The 20,856-nt window shown below is 42.2% G+C and overlaps 1 protein-coding gene and 1 pseudogene across 3 annotated transcripts in view; both read left to right on the forward strand.

Annotated features, from left to right (window-relative positions):
• Positions 1–20,856, forward strand: part of TMEM135 (transmembrane protein 135) — a 350,227-nt gene that overhangs the window by 52,843 nt on the left and 276,528 nt on the right. The gene's annotated exons all lie outside the window — the stretch shown is intronic.
• On the forward strand, positions 17,492–18,771 carry LOC102135721 (heterogeneous nuclear ribonucleoproteins C1/C2-like; annotated as a pseudogene).

A 20,856-nucleotide genomic window follows, 5' to 3' on the forward strand; every position in this document is an offset into this window, starting at 1 on the left:
AATGCTACTGCAATATTTGGGTAAGAGAAAATGATGACCTAAATCAAGGTTCTGTCAGTGAGGATGTAGAAGAAAAGATAGATTTGAGAGGTGTTTAGGAGTAGAATAAATAGAATGAGTGCATATTGATGGCAGTGGGGTGCGGAGGGGTGTGATGAGAGAGGAAGCTATAGATAACATCAGTTTACTTGAATGAATGTGGAAGTGGTAATACCACTAATAGAAAAATGACTACAGAATAAGGAGCTGGTTTGGAGTTGGAGAGGATACATTCTACTTTATATACCCTAGGTTTGAGGTTCCCAGGAGAAATCCAGGTGGAGATGTCAAGTAAGATGTCAAAAATACAGGTCTGGAGATTAACATAGAAGTATAAATATATATTTAAGAGTAGTTGGAGTATGAATAATAATTGAAGTTAAGGTAGCAGTGTGCTGGGTGAAAAGGAAAGACAGGTGAATAATTAAATATTGGGGTACTAATACGTAAGGTCTGGCTAACAGAAGAAGCAGCCAAGTAAGCAAATTGAGAAGAGAGACATTGTGGTTCATCAGGAAAATCAGGAGAATGGATTGTCATGGAAACAAAAGGAAGAGAATTCCAAAAAGCAGAGTGTTTGGGGATATCAAATACCCCAAAGAAAGCAGTGGAAACAATGAAAAGTATTCATTGGCCTTGGCAGTAAGAAAGTCATTGAAGACCTTTAAAAGAACATTAAAGTACACAAGCAACAAAAGCAAAAATAAATAAGTGGGACTGTATCAAACTAAAAATCTGCACAAGCAAAGGAAGCAATCAACAGAATGAAAAGGCAACCTATGTAATGGGAGAAAACATTTGTAAACCATATATCTGATAAGGAGTTAATATACAAAATATATAAAGAATTCATACAACTCAGTAGCAAAAAACCAATGATCCAATTAAAAAATGGACAAAGAGCCTCAGTAGGCACTTGCCCAAAGCAGACATACAAATGACCCACAGGTACATGAAAAGGTGCTCAACATCACTAACCATCAGGGAATTGCAAATCAAAACCACAATGAGATATAATCTCACACCAGTTAGAATGGCTGTCATCAAAAAGGCAAAATATATCAAATGTTGGTAAGGATGTGGAGAAAAGGGAATCCTTCTCCACTCTTGATGGGAATGTAAATTGGTACAGCCATTATGGAAGACAGTATGGAGGTTCCTCAAAAAATTAAAAATGGAACTACCATATGACCCCAGCAATCTCACTCCTGGGTATATATTCAGAGAAAATGAAATCAATATCTCAAAGAGAATATGCACACCCATGTTCACTCTAGCATTATTTAAAGTAGCCACAACATTAAAACAACCTAAGTGTCTATTGATAGATGAATGGGTAAATAAATTGTGTTATGTATAGACAAATGGAATATTATTCAGCCTTAAAAAGAAGGAAATACCATAATTTGCAACATAGATGAACCTTGAAGGCATTATGCTAAGTGAAACAAACCAGACAGACAAAGCCAAATACTGTATTATCTTACGTATGTATAGAATCTAAAAAGTTGAACCCATAGAAACAAATAGTAGAATGGTGGTCGCCAGGGGCTGGGGGCAGGGGAAATGGGGAAATGTTGGTCAAAGGGAACAAACTTTCAGTTATAAGATGAGTAAGTTCTAGGGACCTAATATACAGCTTGGTGACTATAGTTTCCATGTAATACTATACACTTGAAATTGTTGAGAGATCTTAAATGTTCTTACCAACCCGCCCCCGTGAATACACACATACATTTAAGTTCACTAGTGAAGTGATAGCTGTGTTAACTAACTTGATTATGGTAATCATTTCACAATATACATATATCAAATTATCACATTTATACTTTAAATTTATAAAATTTTGTCAATTATATCTCAAAACAGCTAGAAAACTTTTTTTTTAAAAAAAGGAACTGTGAGAAGATGGATATATTAATTTGCTTGACTGTAGTAATCATTTCACTATGTATATGTATATCAAAGTATATTATATCCCTTAAGTATATACAAAAAAAAAAAGGACTATTTAACATGAAAAAAGCTGAGCGCGGTGGCTCACGCCTGTAATCCCAGCACTTTGGAAGGCCGAGGCGGGCGGATCACAAGGTCAGGAGATTGAGACCACCCTGGCTAACACGGTGAAACCCCGTCTATACTAAAAATACAAAAAAATTAGCCGGGCCTCGTGGCGGGCTCCTGTAGTCCCAGCTACTCAGGAGGCTGAGGCAGGAGAATGACACGAACCCGGGAGGCGGAGCTTGCAGTGAGCCGAGTTCGCGCCGCTGCACTCCAGCCTGGGTGACAGAGCGAGACTCTGTCTCAGAAAAAACAAAACAAAACAAAACAAAACAAAAAAAAACATGAAAAAAATCCCATCAAAGTGTGTGGGTCGTGGGTACTGGATTGTAGGATATTTAAATATGAACACAGGGAAGGTGCAGAAGGATGCAGAGTGAGGTGGGGGCATGGTGGCTCACACTTGTAATCCCGGCACTCTGAGAGGTCGAAGCAGCTGGATCACTTGAGGTCAGGAATTCGAGACCACCCGGCCAACATGGCGAAATCCCGTCTCTACTAAAAATTACAAAAATTAGCTGAGCATGGTGATGTGCCCCTATAGTCCCAGTCACTCAGGAGTCTGAGGCAGGAGAATCGCTTGAACCTGGGAGGCAGAGCGGAGATCATGCCACTGCACTCCAGCCTGGGCAACACAGTGAGACTCCGTCTCAAAAAAAAAAAATAATAATAATAAAAGGATGCAGAGTGGAGTTTGGTTCTGAAGGAAATAATAAATGGTGATAGCTAACATTTATTAAGTGCTTATTTTGTGTCAGGTTTAGTGTCTGACACGTAGCATCTAATTTTGTGAACCATGTACAATTGTTGTCTCCTTTTGTTTATTTATTTTTTAATTTTAATTTAATTTAATTTTATTTTAAGATAGAGTCTCGCTCTGTTGCCCAGGCTAGAGTGCAGTGGCATAATCTCGGCTCACTGCTAGCTCTGCCTCCCGGGTTCACGCCATTCTCATGCCTCAGCCTCCGGAGTAGCTGGGACTACAGGCGCCTGTGACCACGCCCGGCTAATTTTTTGTATTTTTAGTAGAGACAGGGTTTCACCGTGTTAGCCAGGATGGTCTTGATCTCCTGACCTCGTGATCTGCCCTCCTTGGCCTCCCAAAGTACTGGGATTACAGGCATGAGCCACTTCGCCCAGCCTGTTGTCCCCTTTTATACACCAGAAACACACTTGGACTTAAGTGAGTTGCTAAAGATCACAAAACAAATAGATTGCAAAACATGACTCAAACCTAGTTTTGACTGACCCAGACCCAATATCTTGACAGCCACATTGAGGCCAGAGAAGGTAGGGCTGAGAGTATTCTTGTTTATATGGTTATAAGCTTATAAAAGGAAAGCTTCTTAATATAATGATAGATTTAGTTTTTTTTTTTGTTTTTTTTTTTTTGAGACGGAGTCTCGCTCTGTCGCCCAGGCTGGAGTGCACTGGCCGGATCTCAGCTCACTGCAAGCTCCGCCTCCCGGGTTTACGCCATTCTCCTGCCTCAGCCTCCCGAGTAGCTGGGACTACAGGCGCCCGCCACCTCGCCCGGCTAAGTTTTTGTATATTTTTTAGTAGAGACGGGGTTTCACCGTGTCAGCCAGGATGGTCTCGATCTCCTGACCTCGTGATCCGCCCGTCTCGGCCTCCCAAAGTGCTGGGATTACAGGCTTGAGCCACCGCGCCCGGCCAGATTTAGTTTTTTAATAATAAAAATCACACACACAAAATCACATAGGACTATTTTCCTCGAATTGCCATTCTGTTTCATGTCTGGAATCAAATAATAATGAATGATTCCAATTCTTTCAATATTAAAACTTTTCACTCAACCAGCTAGCTGATTAGTCATTAACACTTGCTGAGCATACACAGTACAGGATGGTAAACTTGAAGTGAAATTAAAACATCAGTCTCAACTTCCTGGACCCTCGAGGAAAAGCAGCTGGTAAAATAGAGAGGAAAAAAGACTTCTAGATCTACCTTGGTGTTTCTGACCAGTGCTGGGGAGAGCCCCGAAAGATTTTTAGGTTACAGTGGCCCTTCAGTGATTCAGATCCATCCTTTTTTCCCAATGGCATCTAGCCTCAGAAAGCTTTGCTGAGCCCAGTGCTCTGCAGATAGCCCTTCCCTTATGGCAAGTGCCTCTCTGGGGCCCTTGTTCTTCTTTCCCGCTAATAATTCTCAATGAGTACCATCCCAATCCATTTGGGAACCTCTAACCTAGGACCTCAAAGATAAAGAGTCAAAGCCTCTTTTCCTTTTCTTTTTTCAGGGTGGCTTCCTTGCAGAACTCCAGGGGTACCATCCACATTGTGCCCCTCAGAACATGTCCATCGCAATCTATTACAATATGCATGGTGTCCCCTGAAGTTGTGCAGCTTAGCACTGAGTCACCTACTTAACCCCAGCCTTCTATCCCAAGGGAATGGGAAAGAACAGATATTTCAAGACCAAGTCATCATATTATTCCTTCTTCCAAGGCAGTAGGTCTCTTGTAGTAATGTAATTCACTCAAGTGATTCTTGCAAAACAAAGATCTATTCAAATGTGATTTTCCAAAGCTGTTTTTTAAATAAAATGCATTTTCTGCTCCTCCAGGTGCCTCATTACACAAATAATAATAGCTATCATTTATTCAGCAGACATGGTACCAATGCTTTACATGCATTATCTCATCTCTGATGCAGAAGAATTTGAGTCTAATAGTGGAGCTAAAAAATGCAGAAATTATAGTACAAGGTGGAATGTGAAAAAGATCACATGAGTGAGGTAAGTGCAAAGCACCAGGGGAGCTCAGAGGAGGGGGGATTATTTCCAACCAGAGAAGCGGATACAGCCAACATTCAACAAATAATTATTGTGTGCCTGTTACATCTTTGTCTCAAGAATCTCACATTCCATTGAGAAAAGGACAAGGAAACAGATCATCTCAGTAGTGAGATGTCATTTGATGACTGTAATCGAGCCATCAAGGGAGGCTCCTTGGAAGAGGCAGTACATGAACTATAGGCACTGAAGGTTTGGGGGACTTCTGAATAGACCAGGATGGGGATCCCTGATATCTCAAGGGTTGCACCTGGATCTCATTACACCAGCCCCATCCTCTAGAAGAGAGAGAGAGAGAAACAAGGAGTTGTTCTCCATTCATTTCTCCTCTGAGGTCTCAATTTTGAAGACTTTAATGGTAACCAGTCCTTCCCCCCTGTACAACTGGCTTTTCTCCACTGCAGATTGCACTGCACTTTGCTTAACTCCATTCAGTTTGTGACCTCTTCTCCAATTTACCAATTCTGATTCACATGCTCCATCTTTCTCCCACAGAGAAGAAACAGCCGGCTTTTGGACTTCCAAACCTCCTGGAAAAAAGCCAAGCTCCCATAAACTGCAGAATGATTGTGTGAATTAAAATGTTCACATGATATCAACCGTGCAGTTACTCCAAAGTTTATTTTGGAAAATATTACATTTGGAAAATGGGAAGCATTCCAGAGTATTCCCTTACCTTGAAATATCAGTAGACACAAGGGTATTTTGAGATCATTTCTTGGTCAAAAGTTAGCAAATAATCTGTACAATTAGACACATAAAATTGCCTTAAATAACATTAGTTAAGGACTCTGGGGCTTAAAAATTTCTATAGAGTATTTGTTGAGAAATTTGGGACAAAAGGCTATAATTTTAACTCACTGAAGCAAACTTTCAAAATGCCTTTGAGTTAACTCCCAGTTGACTTTTATTGCACATTTCACTTCCAATCATCAACGATTAGACCTTGGTCAGTTCCATGTTTCCCAAAATCTTACATGCTTCAAACTCTATCCCTCTGGCTATAAGAGGCAAAAGAGTTTAGAGTCCTAGCGAGAACTGTATCCAAACCCTAACAGCCCAGGCATCCAAGGGCCCAAGGGGCCTATACATTTCTCCCTTACTCTCCTCTTCCATCCTTTTCTTCTCAGCTTAGTTTTGCAGTGCTAAAGCCACAAGAGGAGAGGTTCTACAAGGTCAGATGTCCCAGGGAGATCTTATTGATGCACCTCTTTCTCTAATGCAGCCCAGTTCCCAGTGCCTATGATATATTTGCAGTGGCTACCATACAAATTAGATTGGAGGGCCTTAAGAAAAAAGGCCTAGAATGATAAACAGATTACAGTCCTTGTATATTTATTCTGGCTTTGAAATATGAAAAGGCCTGAAACTCAATATTGTCCATTATCTCATTTATGAAAAAGAAAACCCAGTGCATGTGTGTGTGTGTGTGTGCGCAAATGCATAAAGAAAATGGTTACCTCTGGGAAAGAAAGGGTAATTAGACAAGAGTAAAGGCGGACTCTTAAATGTATATATATAGAGATAGATATATAAACAGACTTTTTTTTTTTTTCTTTTTTTGAGACGGAGTCTTGCTCTGTCGCCAGGCTGGAGTGCAATGGTGCAATCTCAGCTCACTGCAACCCCTAACTCCCTGGTTCAAACAATTCTCCTGCCTCAGCCTCCTGAGTAGCTGGGATTACAGGCGTGTGCCACCATGCCCAGCTAATTTTGTATTTTTAGTAGAGATTCCATTTCACCATGTTAGTCAGGCTGGTCTCGAACTCCTGACCTCAGATGATCCGCCCACCTCAGCCTCCCAAAGTGCTGGGATTACAGGTGTGAGCCACCACACCCAGTGGTTAAGTTTCTTAAGCCCTCCAAGTCTCAATTTTCTCATCTATAAAATGATCTGTTATGAGAATGAGGGGTAAATGCTAATAACATAGGCAAACACCTAAAACAGTGTTTAATGCAATACAATGGTAATTGTTATTGGTACTTTTATCATCATTATTGGTTCCTTCTATAATTGATAATTCTTCTTACTTTTTTTTTTTTTTTTTTGAGATGGAGTCTCGCTCTGTCACACAGGCTGGAGTGCAGTGGAGCAAGCTTGGCTCACTGCAACCTCTGCCTTCCAGGTTCAAATGATTCTCTTGCCTCAGCCTGCCAAGTAGCTGGGACTAGAGGCATACAGCGCTATGTCTGGCTAATTTTTTGTAGTTTTAGTAGAGATGGGGTTTCACTATATTAGCCCGGCTGATCTCGAATTCCTGACCTCGGATGATTCACTTGCCTCGGCCTCTCAAGGTGCTAGGATTTCAGGTGTGAGCCACGGCAATTGGCCTCTTCTTACCTTTTCCTGTTGCTGTTTGTTTCCAAAACCCCTTCGAAATGCATTCTCTTCTTATGTTATCAATTCTCCTCAGCTTCTAATCATCAATCACTTTATGGTAAATATACAAAACATCTAAATAAAAATAATTTTTAAATTCAATTATACTTTCCCATTTTACAAGAAAAAAAAAGTGTTATACAGCATGTGTGCCTTCTGTGATTGGTACTGGGATAGAACCTGGATTTTGTCTTTACCTGGAATGCAAAGATGATCATTGAAATGCAGGCTCCAAGGAGCTCCTAGTCCAGTGGAAATGATAGAACACACTAAGAACGTATTCAGAGATATCTGAAACTGCCTTTCTTTCTCATTGGTGTGTGGGAGACTGTCATACTCCCTTAGTAAGTATGGCATTTAGGCAGGAAACTTAAATTGGAAGTAAAACCCCCCTGATTTCTGAGAGCAGTCAGATGGTAGCTCCTGCCTGCCTTCCCAGCTAATTGCCTCCCATTAAGATAGTGAGTGGGTACAGGACAGGGAAAGGAGACAAGTAACTAAAGATGAGCATGAGGAATTAGGGTCAGAGGATGCCAGGGAGTGAAGAAAAGGAAGCAGTGTAATTAAAAGAGGCAGTAGAGGGATGTTTGTTGGCGGAACTAAGCAGAATGACTGAGGGTCCAGGCTCTGGAATCAAAATGCTTAGTTTCGTATCCAACTCCTTTACCTATGAAGTCTTTGACCCTAGACAATCCTCTTGATCATGAGTATCTCTGTTTTCCTCATCTGTAAAATGGGGGTCATAAATTACTATCTTCATAGGATTGTTGTGAGAATTAAATGAGATAATAGACATAGAACAGACAGAGCCTGGGACACAGTAAATGCTTAATAAATATTGACCTACCTTATGTTGGTAGAAGATGTCTAGGGTGATGCTTGTTGTCTTGGGCATAGTTAGCCATGTAAGACAGCCCGCTGGGAGGACCTGTGTGACTCAGCCACATGTGGGACACAGACAACAAGCTGCCTTCATAGCTCTTTGCCTTCCACCTCCAAGAGAGGAGGAGAGTTGTTTGCCTTGCTTCTTGCTCTACCCATAGCAGCTAGAATAGTGTCACTCACTGTGCAGATACTTAGTACATACTTATTGAATTAGTGATACATGAATGCATACCTAGAAAGGGTTTAATGCCTTATTCATCGGGAAAACTGCTACTATTTTTTCGAGGCATAATTAAAATTCTTTGAACTCCTCTGGTCTACCCCTCCAGAACCCCCCAAAAGTTAGGCACTTCTGCTTCTGCCTTTATTTACTCATATATCTTTTGGTTTTATTGAGAGTCTTGCTCTGTTGCCCAGGCTGGAGTGCAGTGGCATGATCTCAGCTCACTGCAAGCTCCACCTACCGGTTCACACCATTCTCCTGCCTCAGCCTCCTGAGTAGCTGGGACTACAGGTGCCCGCCACCGCGCCCGGCTAATTTTTTATATTTTTAGTAGAGATGGGTTTCACTGTGTTAGCCAGGATGGGCTCGATCTCCTGACCTTGTGATCTGCCTGCCTTGGCCTCCCAAAATGCTGGGATTACAGGCGTGAGCCACCTCACCCGGCCTATTCCTCATATATCTTACATTATACTTTCATTTAATTTCCATGTATATTTTCCCTATTAGACAGGAGAAATCACAGAGGCACGAACTCTTTTAACCTTTGACACAAGAATGCCTTGCAAGGAACTAAACATAAGTTTGTCTCCTCTGCTTTTGGAGGCCTTGGGGCTTGAATTATTGAGACACAAAAGCTAATCACCTCTCAGGAGGTGATAGATAGGAATCCTGGAATTTGGAGTTTGGGATTCATGGCAAGCTTTCTAAATCCTATTGCCAAGGAAGGAGCTTTTGTGTCTAAAGGTCAACAGAAAACTGCTGCCAGGAGAGGTGGCCCTGGAGACCACCTAGATAGTCACTTTAGCTGAGGGCATGAAAGGGCCTTTTGTCTGTGAGAAGTATGAATATAGTGCTTTTTTATTTTTACAGTTGAAATGGAAAGTGGGCTGGCCTCTGGTATTGCAGTCTGTGAGGTGCTAATGCTTCAGCCAGTCAGAGTGAAGGTGGATTGGTGGTGGGGATTGAAGGGGAATGGTTTTATGTGATGCAAAGGACTGAGCACTAAATGCTGCAGACTGGGAGATCCAGCAAGGGACATTCTCTGTTGATCATGGCATCAAAAGAATGGAGTCTCTCATGAAGACACCTTCCATCAAAGTACAACGCTAGCTGATGCGGTAAACTGGATCAGCAGCAGTGTCTGACACTGAGCTGCTACAGGCCCTGGCTGACGGTGGAAGGCCAACTTTCAACAGCAACACTATGAGGCATGCAGGAATAGCAGTGGGTGCTTGGATATCAGGGCTTACCTTAACTTGAAGCAGAAGTCAAATGGACCTCCCAGTTGGAATGTGTACACCCTCCAGGGTTCTCAGAAGAGCTAGAAGAAGGGAAAGGGGTCCCAAAAAAGAGACAACAGATTCCACACAAACCTAACATGAGGGGACTCAAGTCATTTTTCATTTAAATAGGAAAATTGAATATGCTGTCATAATTCTACCTTGAATGTTGAGGAGCTGACACCAGCTACACGTCAGTGGATCGACTTTGGTTTCTACCATACTGCTTGGCACATGATGGGGTTCATTACATGATTAGAGTACTAACAAATGGATACACGGAATGTGACTATAAAATGTTCAATAAGATTTCCACAGATTTGATTAGGAACCCATTTCGGTTTTCTTTTATATTCTGCAAACCCATGTTAAACAGGTTACTAAGATACAAAAACTGTTTTATGGTGTGCTCCATATACATACACCCAGTCTACCTGGACGCACCAGACGGTGATTAAAGAGGAGGTCAGGTTTACCTTGTAATGTCCAAATTACTGTGGCTCAAACTTTCATCTCATCTAATGACAGAAAATCCTGTCTTTTATGAGGCCCCTCTCTGCAAGTAGGTCTTTGCGCCTCCCAGTCGGTCACATGTTCCACAAACCCATACTGCCCTAGCCATCCCTGTGGTGGCAGATTGCTCATCGTAGCTCCACCACTGTCACCCCTCATCTCCCACAACCCCAGGATTGATGCCACTGTAGCTATGCTGGTCTCAGGGAGAGAAAGGCTTTTCTTCCCTTTGCTAGATGATCCCAAAGGTGGACACAGACCCTTTAATTTCCCACAGCATGATGAAGACCAAACATTATTTTGCAGAATGTTTAAGGATATGAGAAAGGAATTATAAAACTGACAAACAAAAATGCCTACTAATTCTGAATGTTCTCAGAGTCCACAAGCCAGAGCATAGTCTGCCTTGGGCTCTTAGAGCGGCAGTCCCCAACTGTTTTAGTACCAGGGACCGGTTTTGAAGAAGACAATTTTTCCATGGATGGTGGTGGGAGAGGGTTTTGAGATGAAACTGTTCCACCTCAGATCATTAGGCATTAGATTCTCATAAGGGGCACGCAACCTAGATCCCTCTCATGCACAGTTCACAGTGGGGTTCAAGCTCCTGTGCTGCCGCTGATCTGACAGGTGCTGGAGCTCAGGTGGTAATGCTTGCTTGCCTGCCACTCACTTCCTGCTGTGCAGCCCGGTTCCTAACAGGCCGTGAATTGCTCCTGGTCCACAGCCCAGGGTAAACTCCTGTGGGTAAACTCCAGCCCTCCCCCATTCATGGGGTCAGGCCTCTCCCTAAGGTCTCTGTGATATCATCGTATAAAAGCAAAATATCCAATGGGGCATATTCTCCAAAATCTGCATTTGAATATTACTGTGTATGACAGAATAGCAGGCCAGTCTTTTAGCATGAAGCCAAGCCCAGTCCCATTATTTTTACAACATTTTATCCAGCATGAACTCAAAATCAGAACCACAGTTTCTCTGCAGTCCTAAAGTCTTCTCTCCCAATCTCCCATGAGAAGCTGTTTAAACAGGAAGCATGAGCATTTCTACTACAATAAACAATACCATACAGGCTGGAGTAGCCTACACCCGCACTTTAAAGGAAACATTTCCCCAAAGGCATAGTAAACTGCTGATATGTAGCTTTGCCCATAATAAAGATAATTTTTGCTATTACTATGCAGAAAAGTTTAGCTCTCTAAAGATACAGCTGTCAAACCCCCATTCCTGAAAAGGATCTGGCTTAATATAAGCATATCTAACCTGGTCCATTTAGATAATTATTCCCAAACCAAGGGTGAATCTGCCTCAAGATGAATGAAAGTTTCCACCTCCTGCAAAAACTACATGAAGATCTGAAATTACAACATTCAAGGCACCATCCCCACTCTAGCCTTCACAGATCTCAGGCCCATTTTTAGTTAAGGTTCTGGTTACAAGTATTATGTGACTGCCTACCCCCAGTGATCTCTGCTTTTCTTAAGGGTATCACTCACAAAAGGGAATCTAGCCCTAAAAAGAGAGCAGAAGGGAAACTGCTGCCTCTTTCCGGGCAACGCAGCCTTTCCCCTTTTCCACGACCACATAAATATGGAACTAATTTTGATTTATTTTTCTTGAAACTTAGATACCTGGCTTGTCAACAATAATTCAAAAATAATTTTATGAAGTTTTAAGAATTAGAGTTAGTCAAATAGTGAAATTGAGATTCTTTAGAGATTCAATTTCTGTAATCATAGGTCATACAGAACTAAATGAATTTGGAGGTGTGGATTCTAATGGGTTTAGGTTGTAGAGACTGTCAACTCAGACAAATGGAAATAAAAGGTGAACTTTCTCAATAAGTTTCTGAATAGACTTTAAGGTTTTATAATGAACAACAGCTGGCAAGTGCTTACGTGTCTCTTTCCATTTATTTTGGCCAGTAGCCCAAACAATGAAAATAGATTTTTGCCAATCATAGACTTAAAAATCATCAATGGGGAATGCCATTTTAAATTTAAAAGCACAAGTAGGTATGCAGTATACAGAAATGAGCCATAAAGAACTTTCTATTTTCTTGCCTTCAGTTCTAGTCATTCAAATGTTTATTGCCTACCATGTACCAGGCATTGTGCTAGGTCCTAAAGTAGAGAGCAAAACGAGTAAGTAAAGCTGCCATGTCCTTACCTCCTGGTCGGGGAATAGAGGTGAGTGGGGTGACAGAATACACTGTTAACTAAAATATTAAAATAAAAAACCTGTTCTCAGTTGATAACAGATGTATGGACCATGTTCAGAAAAGACAACTAACTCTACCCAGAAGGCTTCACAGAGAAGTTGCATTTCAGCTGGATCCTGAAAGGTGAATAGAAGGTCACCAAAAGAAGGGGAGATAAATTAAGTATTTGTTTGTTGTTTATCTTTGTTACTAGACTGGCTATAAGTTCTGTGTGGGTAGGGACTGGATCTTGCTCAATGTTGCATTTTTGGTGCTTGAAAACACCTCAAGTGTTCTAAACTATCTGTTGACTAACTAACTGAACAGTATTTCAGGCAAAGCGAACCATATGCACAATAGCAAAATAAATAACAGAATGATTTTTCTAGGCTATGGCTTTTAATATCAACACTGCTAGCTCCTGGAGAGGAAAGAGGTGTATCATAAGATGGCTAAAAAGGGCAGGTGTTATAGAAGGAACCAGCAGATCTGCATTCTATTCCCATCCCTGTCATTAACTAACTACATGACTGAATAAATGCTTAGCTTGTACTACCTGTAGTTTTCTCACTTGTAAAATAGCTTTGGAAGAGTATATTATCTTAAGTATAGCAGGACGATCTGCAGACAAAACTCCTCAGACACCAAGTTAAAGAAGGAAGGGGTTTATTCGGCCGGGGGCATCGGCAAGACTCCTGTCTCAACAGCCGAGTCCCACAAGCGAGCAATTCCTGTCCCTTTTAAGGGCTCACAACTCTAAGGGGGTGCATGTGAGAGGGTCGTGATCGATTGAGCAAGCAGTGGGTACGTGACTGGGGGCTGCATGCACTGGTAATTAGATTGGAACAAAACAGGATAGGGATTTTTCACAGTGCTTTTCTATACAATGTCTGAAATCTATAGATAACATAACCGATTAGGTCAGGGGTCAATCTTTAACTACCAGGCCCAGGGTGTGGCACTGGGCTGTCTGCATGTGGATTTCATTTCTGCCTTTTAGTTTTTACTTTTTCTTTCTTTGGAGGCAGAAATTGGTCATAAGACAATATGAGGGGTGGTCTCCTCCCGTATAAGAAAAAAAATTAAAGAAAGATCAATAATATATGACTGCATTTTTCCCTCCTTTTTCTAAATGCAAAATTGATATATGCATCCCAGCTTTAAGATGGCCAACCACGTGCATACTGATCATCTCTTCCTTTCTCAACAAGACTGCGGCACTGACAAAAAAATTAATGAATGTTCAAAAACAGGGCAGAGATGTCCCTTGGATCAGAAGCTGTGAGTAGATAAGAAACCAGAGCAGTGAGCTGTGGCTCTCCCCACCTCAAAGCTGCTGTTGTTGGTCACGTATTGCCCTAACTGAGGGCCTTCTAGATTTCTATTACCTAACTAAAGAGATAAAAAGATAGAAAGATTGAAACAGAAAGAAAAGCTAAGAGATATGGAGGTTACAGGAATTTTACAATCAATCTAATGCAGGCATTTAAAAAATGTCTTTGTTCCAGGAATCTCTGTAGCAGTTTAGTGAAGACTATGGATACCTTCTCAGAATAATACCTTTAAATGCATAAAATAAAATACAGAGGAGAACAAGATGGCCGACTAGAAGCAGACAAGTGGAACAGCTCCCTTGACCACCACGGACACTTGAGGTAGCAGGGAGAGCTACTTAGAGAAGTGGTGGGGCAGCAAACCAGCTGATGTGGAGCCCAGAGGGTTTGGTGCCAGAGTATTTGTAGTGGAGCACAGCCAGGGACGGCCATCCCTCTAGCTTGACTTGCTCCTTTAAGAGACTTTAGCCCTAGGGAAGCTGTCAGACCTAATCTCTGCAGGGCAGTCTTGCACATCAGATGGGGCTGGTCCAACCTGAGCACTTCTTGGTTTGCTGGCCTTTCTTGGGGCCCCAGCATGGCCACACCTGCTTACAGGGCAGTCTCAGATGTCCTGGGGGCACACACCATGGCTTCTGCACCAGCAGACAGTGCCTGACCTGTGGAGAGCTCCAGTGATATGGCCCCTATGGCTACACACCAGCCTGCATGTTCCCTCCCTATAGTGCAGCCTCCCCTAGGCCCACCGCAACTTCCCACATTGCTTTTCTGGCCCACATCTACACAGATGGGTTTTACTTGCCTTGTCTTGCCAGCATGTGGGAGTGCAGTCTGCCCTCCTTCCCCTCCCTGGCCACTGCTCCCTGCTCCCACCATTGGAGAGAGACCCTTGGCAGGTACAGAGCCAGAAAGCCCTGCCAGCACCTTGCTCTTGCCCTAATACTGCACAGACAACACTGTGCAGGGGATCCTCAATGAAAGAAAGCTAAAAATCATGATAAAACAATGCAGCAGTTGACAGACAAAATAGCCATTATAGAGATGAACGTAACCTACCTGATAGAGCTGAAAAACACACTACAAGCTGCCACACTTTGGCCCCCACAGCACAGTGAACTCCAATCCTTGAGGATCCAGAGAGCAAAGTTGGGTCCCAATACAAGTCCCCCAGAGTTTGAGCACACAGTCCAGAAGTTGGGAGCTGAGTATTGGCCCCCTAAAATCTCCCAGAAATGAAGCCAGCCAGCTGAATGTACCTTATGCTATAATCAAACCCTCAAGGTCATCAAATAGGATAAAGAAAAAAAAAAAAATCCCATCTGAAGGTCAGCAGTCTCAAAGGTTGAAGGTAGATAAGCCCACAGCGATGAGTAAGAATCAGCACAATAATGCTGTAAACTCAAAAAGCCAGAGTGCCTTCTTTCCTCCAAATGACCACATCACCCTTCCAGCAAGGTTTTGGAACTGGAGTGAGGCTGAGATGGCCGAAATGAAAGAAGTAGAATTCAGAATATGGATAGGAACAAAGTTCATTGAGCTACAGAAGTATGTTGAAACCCAATGTAAGAAAACTAAAATTCATGATAAAACAATGCAGGAGCTGACAGACAAAATAGCCGGTATAGAGATGAATGTAACCTACCTGATAGAGCTGAAAAACACACTACAAGAATTTCATGGCTGGGCATGGTGGCTTATGCCTGTAATCCCAGCACTTTGGGAGGTTGAGGCAGGCAGATCATGAGGTCAGGAGATCAAGACCAGCCTGGCTAATATGGTGAAATCCCGTCTCAACTAAAAATACAAAAAAATTAGCCAGGCATGGTGGTGGGCGCCTGTAGTCCCAGCTACTCAGGAGGCTGAGGCAGGGGAATGGCATGAACCCAGGAGGCTTGCAGTGAGCCAAGATCTTGCCACTGCACTCCAGCCTGGGTGACAGAGGGAGACTCCATCTCAAAAACAAACAAACAAACAAACAAAAAACAAAGAATTTCATAATGCAATCACAAGTGTTTTTTTTTTTTGAGATGAAGTCTCGCACTGTCACCCAGGCTGGAGTACAGTGGCACAATCTTGGCTCACTGAAACCTCCACCTCCCAGGTTCAAGTAATTCTCCTGCCTCAGCCTCCTGGAGAGCTGGGATTATAGGTGCCCACCACCAATCCTGGCTAATTTTTGTATTTTTAGTAGAGACAGGGGTTTCACCATGTTGGTCAGGCTGGTCTCGAACTCCTGACCTCGTGATCCACCCGCCTCAGCCTCCCAAAGGACTTGGATTACAGGCATGAGCCGCCACCCCTGGCCAACATTCTTAAAAAAGAAGAAATTCCAACCCAGAATTTTATATCTGGCCAAAGTAAGCTTCATAAGCAAGGGAGAAATAAGATCCTTTTCAGACAAGCAGATGCCGAAGGAATTCATTACCACCAGACCTGCCTTACAAGAGCTTCTGAAGTAAGCACTAAATATGGGAAGGAAAGAGTTACCAGTCACTACCAAAACACACTGAAATACACAAACCAGTGACACCATAAAGCAACCACATAAACAAGTCTGCAAAGTAACCAGCCAACATCATGATGACATGATCAATCCACACATAGCAATACTAACCTTAAATGTAAATGGGCTAAATGCATCAATTAAAAGATACAGAGTGGTAAGTTGGATAAAGAACCAAGATCCATTGGTATGCTGTCTTCAAGAAACCCTTCTCACATGCAATGACACACCTAGGCTTAAAATGAAAGTGTGGAGAAAAACCTACCAAGCAAATGGAAAACAGAAAAAAGTAGGGGTTGCAGTCCTAGTTTCTGACAAACCAGATTTTAACCCAAGAAAGTTAACAAAAGACAAGGGCACTACATAATGGTAAAGAGTTCAATTTAACAAGAAAATCTAACTATCTAAATATACATGCACCTAACACAGGATCACCCAGATTAATAAAGCAAGTTCTTAGAGATCTTAAAAGAGACTTAGACTCCCACACAATAATAGTGGGAAATGTTAACACCCCACTGACAGTATTAGATCACCAAGACAGAAAATTAATAAAGATATTCAGGACCTTAACTGAGCACTGGATCAAATGAACCTGATAGATATCTACATAACTCTCTACCCCAAAACAATAGAATATGCAGCATTCTCATTGTCACATGGCACATACTCAAAAATCGATTATATAACTGGAAATAAAACACTCCTCAGCAAATGCTAAAGAACTGAAATCATAAGAAACAATCTTTTGGACCACAGAACGAACAATTAGAAATCAAGACTAAGAAATTCAGGCCGGGCGCGGTGGCTCAAGCCTGTAATCCCAGCACTTTGGGAGGCCGAGACGGGCGGATCACGAGGTCAGGAGATCGAGACCATCCTGGCTAACACGGTGAAACCCCGTCTCTACTAAAAATACAAGAAAATTAGCCGGGCGAGGTGGCGGGCACCTGTAGTCCCAGCTACTCGGGAGGCTGAGGCAGGAGAATGGCGTGAACCCGGGGAGGCGGAGCTTGCAGTGAGCTGAGATCCGGCCACTGCACTCCAGCCTGGGGCACAGAGCAAGACTCCGTCTCAAAAAAAAAAAAAAAAAAAAAGAAATTCACTCAGCATTTTGTGAAGAGATGAAGACTGAGTTGTTGTGGCCTGTTGCTGCCAACCTCAAGCAGCAGTTGGCTGTCTCTACATAGAACCCAGGAGTAGGAGACTCATAATCGAACCTTTTCTCCTTCCCCATCCTGTTTTCAGCTTTATGAGAAATCTTATTATCAAACACAATGGCCAGCAATGTTACCAACAAGACAGATCTCTGCTCCATGAACTCCTGTGTGTTCTTTGGGAATCTCAACACTCTTGCAGTCAAGAAGTCTGATGTGGAAGCAATCTTTTCAAAGTATGGCAAAATTGTGGGTTCCTCGGTTCATAAGAACTTTGCCTTTGTTCAGTATGTTAATGAGAGATATGCCCAGGCTGCTGTAGCAGGAGAGAATGGCAGAATGATTGCTGGCCAGGTTTTTAGATATCCTGGCTGCAGAGCCAAAAGTGAACCTAGGAAAGCAGGTGTGAAATGATCTGTAGCAGAGATATATGGCTCCTCTTTTGATTTGGACTATGACTTTCAGTGGGATTATTATGACAGGACGTACAGTTACTGAGCACATGTTCCTCCTTTTTCTCCTATTGCTTGGGCTGTAGTACCATTGAAACACCACTGTGTATCAGGAAACACCTCAAGAAGGGGCAAAAGTGGCTGGGTGTGGTGGCTCACACCTGTAATCCCACCACTTTGGGAGGCCAAGGTGGGTGGATCATGAGATCAGGAGCTCGAGACCATCCTGACCAACATGGTGAAACCCCCATCTCTACTAAAAATACAAAAGTTAGCTAGGTGTGGTGGCGCATGCCTGTAATCCCAGCTACTCAGGAGGCTGAGGCAGGAGAATCACTTGAACCCAGGAGGCAGAGGTTACAGTGAGCTGAGATCACACCACTGCACACTCCAGCCTAGGCAACAGAGTGAGACTCTGTCTCAAAAAAAGAAAAAAAAAAGAGAAAGAAGGGCCAAAAGTAGCTTCAATTCTAAGAGTGAATAGTGGGGATCTTCCAAGTCTGGAAAGTTGAAAGGAGATGGTCTTCAGGCCATTAAGAAGGAATTGAAACAGATAAAACAAAAGGTGGATTATCTCCTGGAAAAAATTGAAAAGGAACAGAGCAAACAAGCAGTAGAGATGAGGAATAAGGCAGAAGAGGAGCAGAGCCATCAGTTCCACGAAGAGAGATGAGACTAATGTGAAGATAGTTTCTGAAGGGGGTGCAGGTGACTCTCCTGAAAGGGGAACCTACTAGATGATGATGATATTGAAGATGGGGGATGACCAGCTGGAGTTGATCAAGGATGATGAAAAAGAGGCTGAGGAAGGAGAGGATGACAGAGACAGTGCCAATGGTGAGGATGATTCTTTTTTTTTTTGAGATGGAGTCTCGCTCTGTTGCCCAGGCTGGAGTGCAGTGGCGTGATCTCGGCTCACTGCAAGCTCCGCCTCCCAGGTTCACATCATTCTCCTGCCTCAGCCTCCCGAGTAGCTGGGACTACAGGCACCCGCCACCACGCCTGGCTAATTTTTTGTATTTTTAGTAGAGACAGGGTTTCACAGTGTTAACCAGGATGGTCTCGATCTCCTGACCTCGTGATCTGCCCGCCTCGGCCTCCCAAAGTGCTGGGATTACAGGCGTGAGCCACCGCGCCCGGCAAGGATAATTCTTAAGCACATGGTGAGGTCTGGAAATCTTATCCCATTATTTACCTAGGTGCTTCTCTAAGATCAAAATTTTCACCAGATCCTCTCCCCTAGTATCTTCAGCACATGCTCACTGTTCTCCAAATCCTTGTACTTGTTCTGTTCATTAATTCTTATTGCCCTGCTCCTAGTCCCATTTTCAATTCCTATGATGCTCCTGGTAGTTTTATTAAGTCTTACCCTGTAATTTTTGCTTTTAATTTTGATACCTGTTTGTGACTTAACAATAAAAAGGATGTATGGGTTTTATCAACTGTCTCCAAAATAATCTGTTATGCAGGGAGTACAGTTCTTTTTATTCATACATAAGTTCAGTAAATGCTTCCCTAACTGTAAAAGCAATCTCAGGAGTTGAGTAGCTCCTGAAAGAAGCTTTGACTTAGAAGTATGTGTGTTACACCCCCACATAAGTATGCTGTGTGGGGCAGTTCAACACAAATGTAACAATGTATTTCTTTGAATGAGAATTGGCATGTCAAATGCATCCTCCAGAAATACAGTGTTATTGTCTTATGATTTGTTTTCTAAAGTTGATAATGTAGATTATTTTTGTGAAAAACCTGATGTTTGGGACCTTTTTTCCTCAAAATAAATCCTTATTAAACCAGGAATTTTAGGGCAAAAAACTCAAAACCATAAAATTACATGGAAATTGAATAACCTGCACCTGAATGACTTTTGGGTGAATAATGAAATTAAAGCAGAAGTCAGGAAGTTCTTTCAAACTAATGAGAACAAAGATACAACATACCAGAATCTCTGGGACACACAGCTAAAGCAGTGTTAAGAGGGAAATTCATAGCACTATATGCCTACATCAAAAAGACAGATCTCAAGTTAACAACCTAATATCACAACTAAAAGAACTAGAGCACTAAGAGCAAACAAATCCCAAAGTTAGCAGAAGACAAAAAGCAACCAAAATCAGAGCTGAACTGAAGGAGGTTGAGACACAAAAAACCATTCAAAAAGTCAATGAATCCAGGAGCTGGTTTTTTGAAAAATAAAATAAAATAAAATAAAATAGAAAGATTGCTAGCTAGACTAATCAAGAAGAAAAGAGAGAAGATTCAAATAAACACAATCAGAAACAACAAAGGGGCTATTACCACTGACCTCACTGAAATACAAACAACCATCAGAGAATATTGTGAACACCTCTGAGGGGAAATTTACTGGGAATCTATAATTCTTTTTTTTTTTTTTTGAGACAAAGTTTCACTCTTGTTGCTCAGGTTGGAATGCACTGGAGTGGTCTTGGCTCACTGCAACCTCCGCCTCCTGGGTTCAAGTGATTCTCCTGCCTCAGCCTCCCAAGTAGCTGGGATTACAGGTGAGCACCTCTACAACCAGCTAATTTTTTGTACTTTTAGTAGAGATGGGGTTTTGCCATTTTGGCCAGGCTGATCTTGAACTCCTGACCTCAGTTGATCCACCCGCCTTGGCCTCCCAAAGTGCTGGGATTACAGGTGTGAGCCACTGTGCTCTGCCTATAATTCTTTGGATAACAAAATTATCATTAGTTTGTGGTAGAATGAAGGCAAAATAATGATACATTCAGAAAATTTAGCACTCATTACCTAAAAATAAACTCTTAACAAAAGAAAAATTTCTTTAGAAGGAAGTATTGGAATGTAGGAATAACGCATACTAGTTGGGAAAAAATTAAATGTTGGTATATATATATATAAAGTAAAAGGTGAAAGGGCTCTGCCTATCCCTTTATTTGTTTTTGTTTGTTTGTTTGTTTTTTTGAGATGGAGTTTCACTCTTGTTGCCCAGGCTGGAGTGCAATGGCACGATCTCGGCTCACCACAACCTCCCCCTCC

Source organism: Macaca fascicularis, chromosome 14 (assembly GCF_037993035.2).
Source record: "Macaca fascicularis isolate 582-1 chromosome 14, T2T-MFA8v1.1".
In the NCBI taxonomy this organism is placed as follows: domain Eukaryota; kingdom Metazoa; phylum Chordata; class Mammalia; order Primates; family Cercopithecidae; genus Macaca; species Macaca fascicularis.